The sequence below is a fragment of the Amphibalanus amphitrite genome, unplaced genomic scaffold, assembly GCF_019059575.1.
Source record: "Amphibalanus amphitrite isolate SeventyFive unplaced genomic scaffold, NRLGWU_Aamphi_draft 002206F_arrow, whole genome shotgun sequence".
Lineage (NCBI taxonomy): Eukaryota > Metazoa > Arthropoda > Thecostraca > Balanomorpha > Balanidae > Amphibalanus > Amphibalanus amphitrite.
Window position 1 is genome coordinate 25,838 of NW_024883697.1, and position 14,552 is coordinate 40,389.

The window sequence follows — 14,552 nt, forward strand, 5'->3', positions numbered from 1 at the left end:
CAGCGAAACGCACGAGGCGGCGAACGAAAGAGCGCGACGAGACGCTTCAGATGAGCACTTCAAAGTTGAATTTTTAGGTCACAGGTCGTGTCAAGGTCAGGTCAAACACCTGAAATCGGGCTTTCAGTAGCATCGACTTCAGGACTTCGCAATGGGCGCCTCTCGTCAGTAACTCTGTCAAAACGGTGCACAATCCATCATATAAGGCCTACAAGAGTGTCAGCTCCATGTAGGGGTCAGTCAAGCATAGGTCAGGGTCAAGGTCAGGTCAACCGGATAGGCACATATCCCCGAAAATCAAAACTGATATTCGCAGCCTGTGACACATGTTTTATGGGTAATTTGGGGCGTAGAACACGATGGTTACATTCATTTTATCATATGTGTACGTGTTTGGCTCAAAAAGTTCAATTTAAGAAATGCATGTATCATGGTCGTGAAGTAGTCACGAGAAATTGCCAAGATTCAGTTCAAGATTTTGGAAAATGCAGAACGATAATAAATAATCGAAGATAGCCATTTGATTGTTCATGGTAGGGGAGAGCGGGGCCAGTTGAACCACTTTTTATATATTGACATGCACAGCGAGATCTAGTTGTCATATCGAAAAATGCACAATACCATGAAAAATATGCTCTTTTGGCTTTATTTTAAGATATGTAAAATTATGTTTCAAACATATTTTGCTGCCAAACGCATGCTTATAAAACAGATCTACGCCCGTTTCAAATGACCCCGATGCGAGGGTCAATTGAACCAGCCCATGGGGTCAATTGCACCTATCCTTAACAATGGGATGTTTTCCTCTTTAAGGCCACTTTCTTAAGGAGATATTTTGTCCGGTTTACTTTTCCAAATGCTACATTCAATAGGTCGTTGGAAAGCTAAAAGTGCAAAGTTCCTCACAATAGGTGACATAAAGTACATAGACTATGATAAAATGGGCGGATGAGAAAAATTAGAAATATCTCAGGCTACAGTGTGCTTTCAAGCAAAAGGCTGGAGAATAAGTGGTCAAAAATTGAGCTCTATTAAACTACTGTTTCAGTTTAAAAGCCCATTTCAAAGGTGGACTATTTCCTTTAATGTTTACAGCCCCTGAACAATAACCATTGCAAAGGTCACCGGGGTCCATTGAAACGGCCTGTGGCCCTGTTTCAATTGACCCTCAGAGAAGCGTTTCAATTGACCCCATCCGCTCCCGCCATCTCGCACGCGCCGTAAAGCACATGTCAAACGAGCTGGAGGGACGGCATCATGCTGAATGAAGGGCCAAATAAGGTGTTATTCCGGAGCCAGGATTTCTTCTTTCAGCAAACAAAGGTATATGAGATATCACAAAATATTCATAAGAACGATTTCTCCCAAACGCCCCTAAAAAAACACAAAAACAAGTGTCAAATCAAAATTACCGTCCGTTTGCCGCCCAAACGCCGTTGACAAAGGAAGTGGTCGAGCGCGGATGCGCAGTGGTGTCGGCAACGCCATATGTTGCATACTGTTGAAAATAAAGCCATGTTTCATCTGACCCCGTGTTTCAACTGGCCCCGCTCTCCCCTATTGGCAGTCTAATAGCGTTTACGGCATGTCTGTATGTCTATTCTGTGATTTTATATGATTTTTGGAACATATGCCGTTTTTGGTCGAAAACTCAGAAATCATGACGTCACTAAAACCTCGATATCTCAAATATTTTCCGATAGATTTTTTTTTTAAACTTTGTCACAATAAACTTCAATCAATTCCCTACAGGTAGCCAAAATTTGGCGCGCCTGCGGCGCGCCGTTTTTATGCTATGGCCCGGCGAAAAAAGTGGGGGCGTTTAACCCCCCCCCCCCACAGCAACTCGTGGGTTAATTCCTTGTGCACTGTAGTGTACTTAAAACAAAGTTTTTCACAATAAAAGTTTTTTAGCTTTCTTTTTTTCAGAAAACGTTAAATTTTCATCGATTTTGGGCGCTTTGGGGAGTGAGGGAGGGGACCGAGGGGCATTTGCCCGAATGCTCCCGCGTCCAACGTCTTACGACGCACACTGCACACCAGTCGTTTCCGTCGATCCGCAGTGATGACATCACTGCGACGCTACTCGGCAGGTGCGCACCACCGGTGCCATCGATATCTCTCGGGACGGATGGTGCGTGTCACCAGCTGGTGTCACCCCCCAGTGGTGCCGCTCTCTGCGCCCCCCCCCCCCCCGTCATGGTTACAACTCAGTCGGTCATCCACGCACCAGCACGTGTGCCCTTCACTGCAGCCGGCGCCCCTCCCCAGCTCACGGCTCGATGGGTGTCGGTCGGCCACGGAGGAGCGTCACGGGTCTGTCAGTGTATGGAGGTGTGTGGCAGCGAGTGAGCCGGGCTGCGTGTGAGGTCGTGTCCTCGGGAGTTCGGATTCTCGTGGTGAGACGGTGTCAAATTGAAAGCGTTTTGGCGAGGTGATTGATGAAACGCGGCAGTTGAAAAGCGTGGATATTGATTGAGGAGGAAAAATCGGTCGTGGTTATACCTAACTATCTGTAAGAATCTTGGTTATAACAATGGTGGGAGCTCGGTCCACCTCCCGATCACGATTCTCGGTGATGTTTAATTTGGTCGTCATTTGCACCGTCTGGGCTGGACTTTTGGTCAGTGTTCGCGCCAACTCGAGCTCTTCTGTGAACTCTCCTGACCTCCACTCGACCCCAGCTGACCTGCAAATAGCTGAACTTCATGCTTCATTTGATCATGATCGTGACCTTGCGGAGCTGCGTCGGCTTTTAAGCACGCGTCCTGACCTCAGGTCAGTGCTGGAGAAGAGTAAGCTACCTGATGCTGTCGACAGTCTGGAATTTGTTGGAGACAACGAGTCTCTCCCATCTGAGGATGAGAGCAATACAATTGAAGATATCTTTGAAACCCTGAAGAAGCCCACATCATCTGATGCGTCTGATCAGACCGGCTATCTGTCGACGAATTTATTTTTCTCTCCACTGTTCTCGCAGCCAAGTAATCCTAACATCAGTAAATCGCACAAACTAAACAAGGATAACAGCAGTGCAAGCGACCGTATCGATGACAACATCGGTAAGCATGACAAGTCATCACCGGTGGAAAATGGTACCGAAAGAAACGAATCTTCAATTTCAATTCAACCCAAGAAGGATACTTTTGACATCGTAGATGCCCAGTCATTTGTTAAATCCCCCTCGAAAGGCATTAGGGATGGCAATGGGATAACAATCCATGGAAATCTGCCAACCGCTTATCCCCACGGCAAGGCAACAGCTCGTGACTCTATCAAACGTTATCCTCACGGGGCATTGGACATTCGAGACATCAACAGCACGCTCAAACCAAAACTGAACGAAACAGTCATTCACGACGAAAAATACAAAGGCCATCCTTCAAGATATGGAACTGAAGATCTTGTAGTGAGAAACTACGTCGTAAACGGGATTAAACGTGGCGTGGGCCTTGAACAGACAAGAGACGACAAGACTGAACACATTCATGAATTTAAAGACGATACATTAGATGACTCTAACATTGAGATCCCAAAAAACGTCTTCAACACTCACAATATGTCTGTTGATAACGTGGAGAGATCCCCAAGTCATCCAAATAATTCTAGCTTGTCAACGAGTGAACACCAGAGTCACATGAAACTAATGGACGATATAGTTTTTGTTCAACCGGACTTCTTCGGGAATGGCAAGCCTGGAGCACTTCCGGCACCACATGAAAATCCGGACACATCCGAATCGGAGCCTAACTCTCTGGTTGTAGAAGCACCAGAAACCGACTCTGTTGAGCTCCCCACCCATCGTCACGAGCAGACAGAGAATATATCGGTGACAGCCGTCGACCGAGACCAATCGTCAGCACTACAGGCGATCTCCGACAAACAGCCAGGGATAGAGAACACGGAGGACCCAGAGCAGTCAGCTATTGACTTCCGTGACAGCTCCTCAAGCACTACCACCAGTTCTCCAGCAGAGCTCAAACTAGATATAAATACCAACCACGAGCTGGAACTCCAGCTTCACCAAGTCGCGAAACAAGAACTACAGGTGCAAGACAAACTACAGGATATTCCAGGGGTGATATTTGAACAACACGAACCTGTTTCAAATGGTGTTTCAGTAATCGAATCAAATTTAAATGATCTTCCCTCCAGTGATGTATCCCCCAAACAGATTAAGGAGCCCAAATTGCCAAATACTAATGAGTCTGGATCCCAGGATACCCTGGAATCTGGCTCCGAACATCCAGATTCCACCGATGAGGAGGACTTTCCGTTCTCGGACATCCTGGGGCGCGGCGGTGACCTGCTGAAGGGGGTCGTCGTTTACACCATCGACCCATTCGCTGCCAGAAGAAGAGGTGAGTAGGAGACGATTAGACACTGCACTGCGCACATGTCCGTCACATTCGTTTAATTTTACATTAAAAAAGGTGTAGGTATGTCTTAATGCTTTGATATTTTCGTTAGAGGGACCCTCCCACCTTAACATTAGATTTGAGTTGAGATAGCCAAAATGGGGTCCCTGGCTCACAATTACCGGTTTCGGCATTTACAACATCGAGAAATGCCTTAAATCGGAAATATTGAATTTCAAAATTGCAGCATTTTGATTCAGAGGGGCTAATGCATAGGAATACCCCTCTGAATGTGTGACGTCAGCGCAGATATCTAACGATTTTAAAATGTTTGACCAAAACGTTTTGTAGCACGCGGTGGTATATGCTGCTTAGCGCGCAACAAATGCCGCACTTTCAAATAAAGTCGCTAGGAACAGCGGAGATCCCAAAAAGTAAACAAAAGTAAAAGTCTAATATCTTGAAAACCGGTGAATATTTTTCGATGAAATTTGGTAGATATTCGTTTTTGCTCTTTCTGAACCGAGCGACATCACTTTCATGCCAATTCATTAACTTTTTTGAAGGTGGGAGGGTCCCTTTAAGTACTGCCTATATTGTTAGCTTGTGTTGTAATGAGAGTACCTTATTGCCTGGTGCTAATCCTAGTTTTATTTCCCACTCTCGGGCACCTTTTCAAACGTTTATGTTTGGCTATGAATTCCACAAGTGCTGATCAACGTCTGTAGAAAGCAACATTACAAACACAGACACTGCTGTAGCACACCACTCTGCCTGCCCGAATTCCCTAACACTATCTGAATGTGTGGAGACTGCAACAGCCCACACCACACTACCACCAATATCTGGAGACTGCATCGGAGCAATAGACAGTAGCACCACACTACTACCAATATCCGGAGACTGCATCGGAGCAGTAGACAGTAGACACCACACTAACACTTCATAACATCAACATGGAGACTGCAGTCTGCATTGTGCAGTAGACAGTAGCACACCACACTAACACTTCATAACAGGAGACTGCATCGGTGCAGTAGACAGTAGCACACCACACTAACACTTCATAACATGGAGACTGCATCGGAGCAGTAGACAGTAGCACACCACACTAACACTTCATAACATGGAGATTGGAGACTGCATTGGAGCAGTAGACGGTAGCACCACACTATCACCAATGTATAGAGACTGCATCGAAGCAATAGACAGTAGCACGCCATCACCAATATCTGGAGACTGCATCGGAGCAGTAGACAGTAGCACACCACACTAGCGCTTCATTACATGGAGACTGCATCGGAGCATTAGACGGTAGCACCACACCATCACCAATATCTGGAGACTGCATCGGAACAATTGACGGTAGCACTGAGAGCCCGAGAGCTCCTACGGCTCACACGACAGAAGCACCAATTTATTTTGAAATGGCCGTTCACTGAGACAGAACGACAAAATGGTTTGCGGAATGGAGATATGATTAGCATTTTCTTTTTGGACTTTTTTCTACTCTTCGTGGACGTTGGGGCTCTTGATATGAAAATTAATGCTTCACTTGATTACATTCATGTGATAAGATTTAGTTTTAGCGTATGCTCTACCGGTTTTCCTTTCTTATGTTCCGCAGTTATTAAAATTAACTGCTAACCGTGCGCAGTTAGAATTGTCAACCAACACTCGTTCAAACGTCAAACTCTATGAGTCCAGCGCCACGTCTGTTTTTCCAAAACTACCTTTACATCCCTTGTAAGCTTTCTCTTGTTTCGCTGCTTGGTGGTCCTCTTTCCAGGCCCACTATGAGCTAGGGTTATTGTTAGCATAATAATAGCCACCTACCGAGGCATGTGTTGTTGTGCCTCACCACGGTTTGTTGGAGAGAATCATTGACCTGCCCCTCCCCCCCCCCGTGGGCCTCCCACTCTGGGGAGCGAAACGAGGCGCATTGCGTAGCTCACCCCAATCGGGACCACGCTCAGAGTATGGGAGCACCCAGTGAGCTCAGCGGGGTGTGAACTGTGTAGGACCAATGTTCAGGCTGGTATATACAGCACCGAGCAGTTTAGTTCCGGTATGAACCGCGTGATGGCTCTGTGGTAACGATGATAGCGCGAGAAACGAAGGCCGTCCGCTGCGCAATGGGCGAAATAGCCGATTTTCATGCCGGCTAACTAGTGAAATTGGGGATTTCTGACAGCTGGTAGGTTTCAGCGGGCACGATGAATTTGCACCGAGATTTATTGTGCAATCTAGCTGTTCCGATGGTTGTGCCACAGTAGGGGAAGTTGGGGGAACGCCGAATACTTTTTTTCTGACGCCCGTAGCACGCAAGGTAGACAACATAAGCTATTCTTGTTGGCGTCATTCGAGAGGCCAGTCTTTTGCCTTTCAAACATACCAGGCGGATTTGATGAATTCGCATACCGTTAAGCGCACAAACAAAAAATATCAAAGAAGTGACTTTTTCGGCGTTGCCCCGGACTGCGGGGAAAGCCGAAAATGGGAGAAATGATCTACGGGAATGCCGACATTGATGTTTTGCCACTTTATCTCAAACTTTATCCAGAATTTATCAAAGCTGACACGCGTTTTAAGAGCTTGAGGACGCTTGGTGCACACTGGAAGTTATAATTGTGTGATATAATAAGAAAATGCCAGGTAAATAATTCCTTATAGGTAACAGGCCGTTGTGTCGGTTGAAAGTGTAATTTGTGTGACTAAAAATTCGCGTTGCTATTCTACAGCAGTAAAGTCCACGTAGCGTGCTTTAACGTGCGTAATTGCACGTTTTCGGCATTACCCCAGCCAGCCATACTTTCATTTGCAGGCCCATAACTTTTCAACGTGCCGTATAAATTTCAAATAGGCAGCGCACTTATGCAAAGACATGCTGAAGATTACTTGACCGAATTGGCCAGACAAACGGTAGCATAATGAGTGAGAAATGCAGCTTCAAAGGCGCATGTAGTACAAGGAACGCGTACCTTGAAAACACTCTTGGCGCCCTCACAGCCGAAGTATTCCGAATGACGACTCGTAACAAACATGCGATAATTGTAGTCACTTAAGCTTCAGAGCATCACTGACAGGTGGCATCCATGTCTTACGGTTTTCGAAATATCTCGAATTTCGGCTTTGCCCCAACTCCGGCATTGCCCCAACTTCCCCTACCATTTTAATTTCTATCAGTGACGGTTATATTTGGGTCTATTTTAATTACGGTGCGATAAACAAAGCATCAAATATGGCGCAACGTGTGCAACTGGTTGTAATATTTTATTCGTACATAGCAAAACCATTTTACTTGCCCTGAATATTGTAACCACAATTGAAAATAGTTCAGGCTTATTATAACGGCAACATGCTTTGCAGTAAGATGCAATGCTTTGATTACTCTAGAGCTTGGTCTGAAGATAGTTTCAAACATCATACTAGGTATGTATAATACTCAAACAGATATGGCAACCGTCGTTATAGCATTTATAAGCTGCCTTTTGACATTTTCCCAGGTGCAACATTGAGCTTGAACTAACCAATGTCCCTTGGTAACGTCGTAATTAAGCAATATCTCTGTTTGCAGGGGGTTGGAGGCCGGTGCCCTCGGGCCCGTCACCGGCTGTAGCCTCTGCTCGGCTCACAAAGGGGTCAGTCGGGGCCGATCGGAAGACAAAGGTCACGGCCAGGTCACGGGACAGCCTGTTCAGCTGTCACGGCCGTGAGCCCGGCTACTATCCGGTGCGACAGTCCGGCTGCCAGGTAAGTTCGTACGTTTACTATCCCGTCCAACATAAAGCCCTGCTACTATCCGGACTGTCGAATACTACTCGGTCCAACAGTTCAGCTGTCAGGTAACTATATAGGCATAGCCCGGTTACTAACCAGTCGGACAGGCGGGCACTACTATCCAGTCTTTTAGTCTGGCTGTCAAGTCAGTATACATAGCTTGGCTTTTATCCGGTCCGTCAGTCAGACTGTCTGGTAAGCATAGTCCGTTTACTTTCCGTTAAGACAGTCTGGCTGTCAGGTAAGAAGTGCCCAGCTAATACTGAGCAGACAAGATGTGGCTGGGCTGAGGCAACAGTGTGACATCGGTGGTAAGTTATGCGACTTAATTTCAGCCGGACTAGTGACATTTGTGCATTTTTTTACGAATTCATTTATAAAGTCAGTCAGATCGCTTACGATCACCAAACATCACTGAATGAGTCATACCCTGCGTCTTGGGATTTCATACAGCATACACCCTTGGATTGGATCTGACCCTTCAGACCCTTGGGTCTGTATATGAGAGGGACAACGGACGCAGAGCGCCCCCGCCTGTACCGTGAGTGTCACGTCAAGCGGAGGTTCTGATTCCGGCCTGGAGGTGGCCGAGGAGCTTCAACTCCACACTCCACAGGGATTGCTGAGGTGATCCTCGCGTATGTAGAGGGCGCCCCGCACCATCACCGTAGGCTACAGTTGTGAGAGCTAGCCATTTGTTTGTGGGGGAGGTGCTGTCATATGTTATGCAATCACCCAAGTATGTACAGTAAGTACGTCCAGTACTTGCTACCTAATAAATAGGTACATCTTCAGACCTAAAAGCTGTGGAAACAAGCTACACAGCCCTGATCACTAGTTTGATCGGTGACTTGTTAGGAACCAGCTTGGCCAGGACAGATAAATGAAAACAAATTTTTAAGGCTTCACTTATATTACACCTCTGCATACTGTGTGATACAAAGTATGTAAGCCATGCCTTGGAATTAACGTCTCAGAGAACAAGTAAAAAAGTGAATCGTATGGTCATGCTCGGCCATTTTATGGTACATATGGTTACAATTTAAAATACTGAGACAAATTTTTGGTGATCAGTCACAATCCTGCGTACCAACAATTTGCTAATTTAATGGAATATGCCGTTTTTGCATAGGTATCAATAATCTACGCATCACTAATCTAACTGTAGCCTCATCAAGTTTAGATACATAAACCCAGCACCAATGGCGGCTCGTAAGCAGCAAAAAACCAAGAACCAAGTACCATGAATTGTAATTCGGCCCCTTAGAACCAATTGTCCTTCAGCTCAGCAATTGTACATAGCTTTCATAAGAATCGCATATTGTTACGAGCCATGCAAGCAGGCATTTATAGCCCGACATATGCTGATGTCTATCGCTCGAAAACCTTCAAGTGACGACAGAAAAATGTTTGAAATTTGGTATTACGGTATCCAATGTCCAACGGAATGTTGATGAGCTAAAAGCGGTTGAAATGTTGGATTCCTCTGAAACCTTGAATATTAATGGTAAATGCATAATAATGTGATCGTTAAACAATCAGACTGCGTTTTCGTTAAGCAGCAATACGCATTCTTTTCTACTCTACGTTCTTATTGGAGAGTGGAAACGGATCCGTGCTGTCAGAGCTCTGCCACAGCTTTCAAGCCACTTCCCCTACGTGTTATCATTTTGGCACCGCAATTTGAGGCGGGTCGATGATTGTTCTCATTGCCTCATTGCCCATTGCCAACTCTGCATGCTAACCGAAGCATTGTCGCACATGTAAACATATTGACTGGGAAAAGGGCTAATGGGTGCTAATGATCAACCTGTCTATCGTGATGAAAATCGCACCTCACCATACGAACACCTATATTTTTATAACATTCCGCCTTTTATCGACAGGTGTACTACCACTGTACCGCGGACGGCAGCAAGTTCCAGTACCGCTGCGGAGGCGGCACTGCCTTCAATACGCAGACGAAGGTGTGCGACCACATCTACAACGTCGTCTGCGACAAATTCGGCACAGCAGAGGCAGCGTCGAGCTCACCGCCCTGATCAGGGCAAGTGGCAGCTCATCGGTGTAGATCTCTCGTGTAGGCCTCCCGCCTGGCTCACCCATGTAGCTCATAGCTCACCCGTGTAGCTCTCAGGTATAGCTGAAGATCGCCGCCCTCATTAGTGTTAGGTGCAACCATAGGCAGATCCAGAAAGGCGGCCTCGGACGTTGCGAGGGGCATGTCCCCCAACAAAATTCCTCCAAATTAAAAAAAACTTCTCGGATTTCGATTTCTTATGCACTGCTGTGCAGTTTAAACAAAACTGTTCCCAATAAAAGCTGTTAAGTTTCTTTTTTTAACGTCAAACTGTGATTCCTAGATCCGCTAATGGGTGCAACTCGCCAATGTAGCTCACCCGCCTAGCTCACGCGAGTGGCTCTCCCGCCTAGCTCATGCGTGTGGATCCCCGCCTAACTTGTCTGCGTAGCCCGCTCGTGCACCTCGCCGTGTAGTTTGCCGCCCTCATTAGAGCGAGTCCTTTTATTTGCTGTTTCATGCCGTGACTTTAATGCTGTTTGTACTGCATTACTCGTGTTGATAGTTAATCCGTGATATTAAATGACGCAGCTGATATGAAAAAATGAGAACACGATGGTAACACTTGATTTGTTGGAACTTGTACGGTGTTACGCATCAAATAAACGTTTATGTCCGTAATGATTGGTAGCCGACTTATTGCAGCTGGCGAAGTGGACCTCGATGACAGATTGTTTACAAACAGTGCAATCAGGAGCAAGTCTGTCGTATGGGGTCTCAGAGTAAGCATATTTGGACTGTAAGCTTCATGTTATCATACGTGTTCACTATCAATGACCATTGGCAAGCCTTCATGAATTTTGCCAAGGACGAGATACCGGATATACTGTCTGCAAAATTCAGGGCCATGCGATGATCTTCGATACGTCAGCGCATCTGACACCATAGGTGTTAGATTGGCAGAATATTCGCGGAGTAATCCATCTGCGGGCTGAGACTGCACACCCAGCAGTCACCCGTTCCTGATTCAATCAATCGTAATCCGCCATAAACTCAGCGCAGACTGGCTGATTCAGCTTCTGACTGCATTCACCGAACTACTGAAGTAAGCTGTAAGGCGTGAGCTGTCTTCAGTTATCATCGACGTAATTAGCATACGGGGTGTTTCAAAAAGTGTCATGGTTTCGAACATCCAGAATCAAATACACGCTACTGCGCATTAGCTGTCTTCAGCAAAAGTAGACATGGTAAATCAAAGACAGCAGGCTGATTAGAATTGCAAAATCCACGGTGACTATAAATAGCAATTAGCAAAATCTTATTTTGATAGCATTTTCTAACATCACCCTCCGATTTTTTTCAAAGCTGAATAGAAAACATAATCATGTCGCAATTGATTATACCAGTGGGCAGTGGCCGACGGTATTATCATTTCTATTATACCAGTGATCCGACAAACCCATCTCTTTAGGTCTAAAAATTGTAAGGCTAGTTAACTCAACACTTAACTCCTCACTTATCCTACCCAGCAATGCATCTAGATCACAGAGATTCAGCACAATGCGGAGCAAATCCAGCCCGGATGTGCAGATTCCAAGAAACCAAGTTCGTTGCACCCATTCTCTCAGTGGAGAGCAGGACAAAGACGACAAACATGATATCACGATATGACAATAAATCGTCCCAGCCCTGTCGATCTCGACTGTCGTGGTCCGGGAGGAATGGGAAGATGCTCCAAGAACTAACCGCAACAAGTGATGCAAGGGGCTTCAGGAGGTGGCATTAGTGGATCGTATGCGAATCGAAAAAGTCAACACATCCTGCAGGCAAACTTGTGAGCATGGCGATGGCGTTAGTCTACCCGGTAATAATTGGCCATTTTCGTGGACATTTGCGGATCGTCCATTGTCGACTTACATTGTTATATAAAACTGCACTTTATTACTTTATGGAAGTATGTTTTACCTATGTAACTTCCGCAATACCATAAACACACCCATGACCTTTGCCATGCGCCTAATCTTTCAGCCAGAGAACATGCATTATGCAGTTACGCCGATAATGTGTTGAATGTTGATCCCATGCGAGCCATTCCTTGAAACATCCCTTCTCACCAGTGTCCGTACCTTATAAACCGGCTGGCTTGCTGTTAGAGCCGCGCAGGGGCACCAAGAGAAGAGCTGCACCAAGGTCGGTATCGTCACAGTCCCACCTGCCTGCATCAACCGACGTCGTGGGCGCATCACCGGCTTATCTCTGCTCAGCGTCGCCCCTGGTGTCCGACCCGTGCCCATGACCCTCCGGAGGGTGCGGTTATCGGCGTGTATCGGCTCCGCGCCCCCCCCCCCCCCGAGATGGACTGAACAGAGCGGGTGCTCATGTCGGCTGGCGCTGTGCCCGTCATGTCGCTGTCGTTGTTTAGGTGAGCAAACGGTCGGTGGTGGGCTGCATGGCACGGATTGCAAGGCACCTTCAAAGATGCAGTGGATGACTAAAAATGAGGGCATGGTTATTGATGTGTTTTTCTTGAGAGTACCTACGTGGTTCATGTTGAAACGTTCAACTGCCGGTAAAATAAAATAAAAATTACCCGGAAACTCAAAAATGCTGCATAATAAACAATCACATGTACGTAATCTAAATGCCAACCTTATCTTTTATTATCTTTACAATTTCTTGGCAATGCTTATAAACTCCACAAACGCCTTCATTCCGTTCATGGGTCATCAGGTACAGTCTGTCTTATAAGCACCGCGCAAAGTGACGGTGGATCCATCGAGCCTGACTGAGGAAGGGCCTGCTAAATTTGGGTCACCGAAGCAATTGACATCCTCGTCCATTCCCTAGGTCAATTGTCGGTAACTTTCAAATTAAGGCAGGCCCTTTCTCGGTCAGGCTTGATGGATCCACCGTCACTTTGCGCGGTACTTTTAACCCGCGCACCGACGGGGGTCTGCGCCAACTTCGCACCGACGGGGGGGCGGATGACCGCCCCCTGATATCTCGAGAACGAAGCAAGATAGCGACAAGCGGTAAACGGCATCGGATACGCACGGACAAGGTCTACAATTTTTACTCATGTCATTTTCAGGTCAGGTCAAAGATGACGTCACAGGGGTCAAAAAAGTCAAAATGGCGGCGCTAGGTATGGAGAGAGTTTTTCTCAAATAACTTTCGAACTAGTCAATATAGGAACAAACTAAGGACATCATCGTGATCCTCTCGTCAATCCGTATCGAATGATATATGTTGACCTCGAAAGGTCAAGGTCAAAGGTTGACCTCAGGTCACGTGACCTCGAGGACATCATGTATATCATTCGATGAGCCTTGAGGAGCTGAACACAATGAGACCATCCGCGCGGCTGTATCTTGTTTCTGTACGGAGTTATTGGCAAAAAACCTTTGGTGACCTTTGATGACGTCACATGACCTTACAGCTGCCCAACAGCAAAACAGACCTCAAGGTAGTGAAGGTTGATCGTATATGAAGTCATGTATGGTATATGGGGCCATTCCGACCCGTTTTAGTGGTAAAAACAGGGAGTTGATTTTTCCCCCATTTTGGCTTATAATGGGGAGGTCGCGAAATTGACCTGACCTTAGGTCACCGACATCACAATTCCGAGATATACAAATTGTAGCTACTAATGACCTAATAACATCCTGCGACTTTCAAAGGCCTCCGACATCTACTGTAGCTCTGGCACGGTGACAAAGTTGCAAAAAAGTGACTTGAGGTTGGGTCATTCAAAGTGACCTGGTGACCTGACCTTAAAAGTTAGGAGGTTCAAACTTGCACACCATGTGTAAGATTGATGAGAGAATAGTCGTACCAAATTTCGCGGCGCGTAGCGCCGCGGTTTTCCCGCTATCCGCGAAAAAACCTCAGGGGGGGGGCGGATATCCGCCCCCTCGTCGGTGCGCGTGTTAAGACAGACTGTACAGTCTGTCTTAAAAGTACCGCGCAAAGTGACGGTGGATCCATCAAGCCTGACTGAGGAAGAGGCTGCTATAATTTGAAAGTCACCGAACCAATTGACCTAGGGAATGGACGAGGATGTGAATTGCTTCAGTGACTCAAATTTAGTAGGCCCTTCTTCGGTCAGGCATGATGGATCCACCGTCACTTTGCGCGGTACTTTTAAGACAGACTGTACAAGTGTACAGTATATCTAAAAAGTATGTCCCCTGGTTTGGCTCTCCCACAGGAGGCGAATCGGTAACTTGGCTGAATCCCAGTTGCGGCACCCGGCCGCCAGGGTCGCTGCTGCGCGAGCGGCCTTGACCGCTCGCATGTCATTGGCAGTTCGGTCCCTCCCCATCTATACCGAGGTGGGGAGGGGAGAAGAGGGGAAGAGAGGGGAGGGAGCGGCACTCGCTCGGCACTGGGCC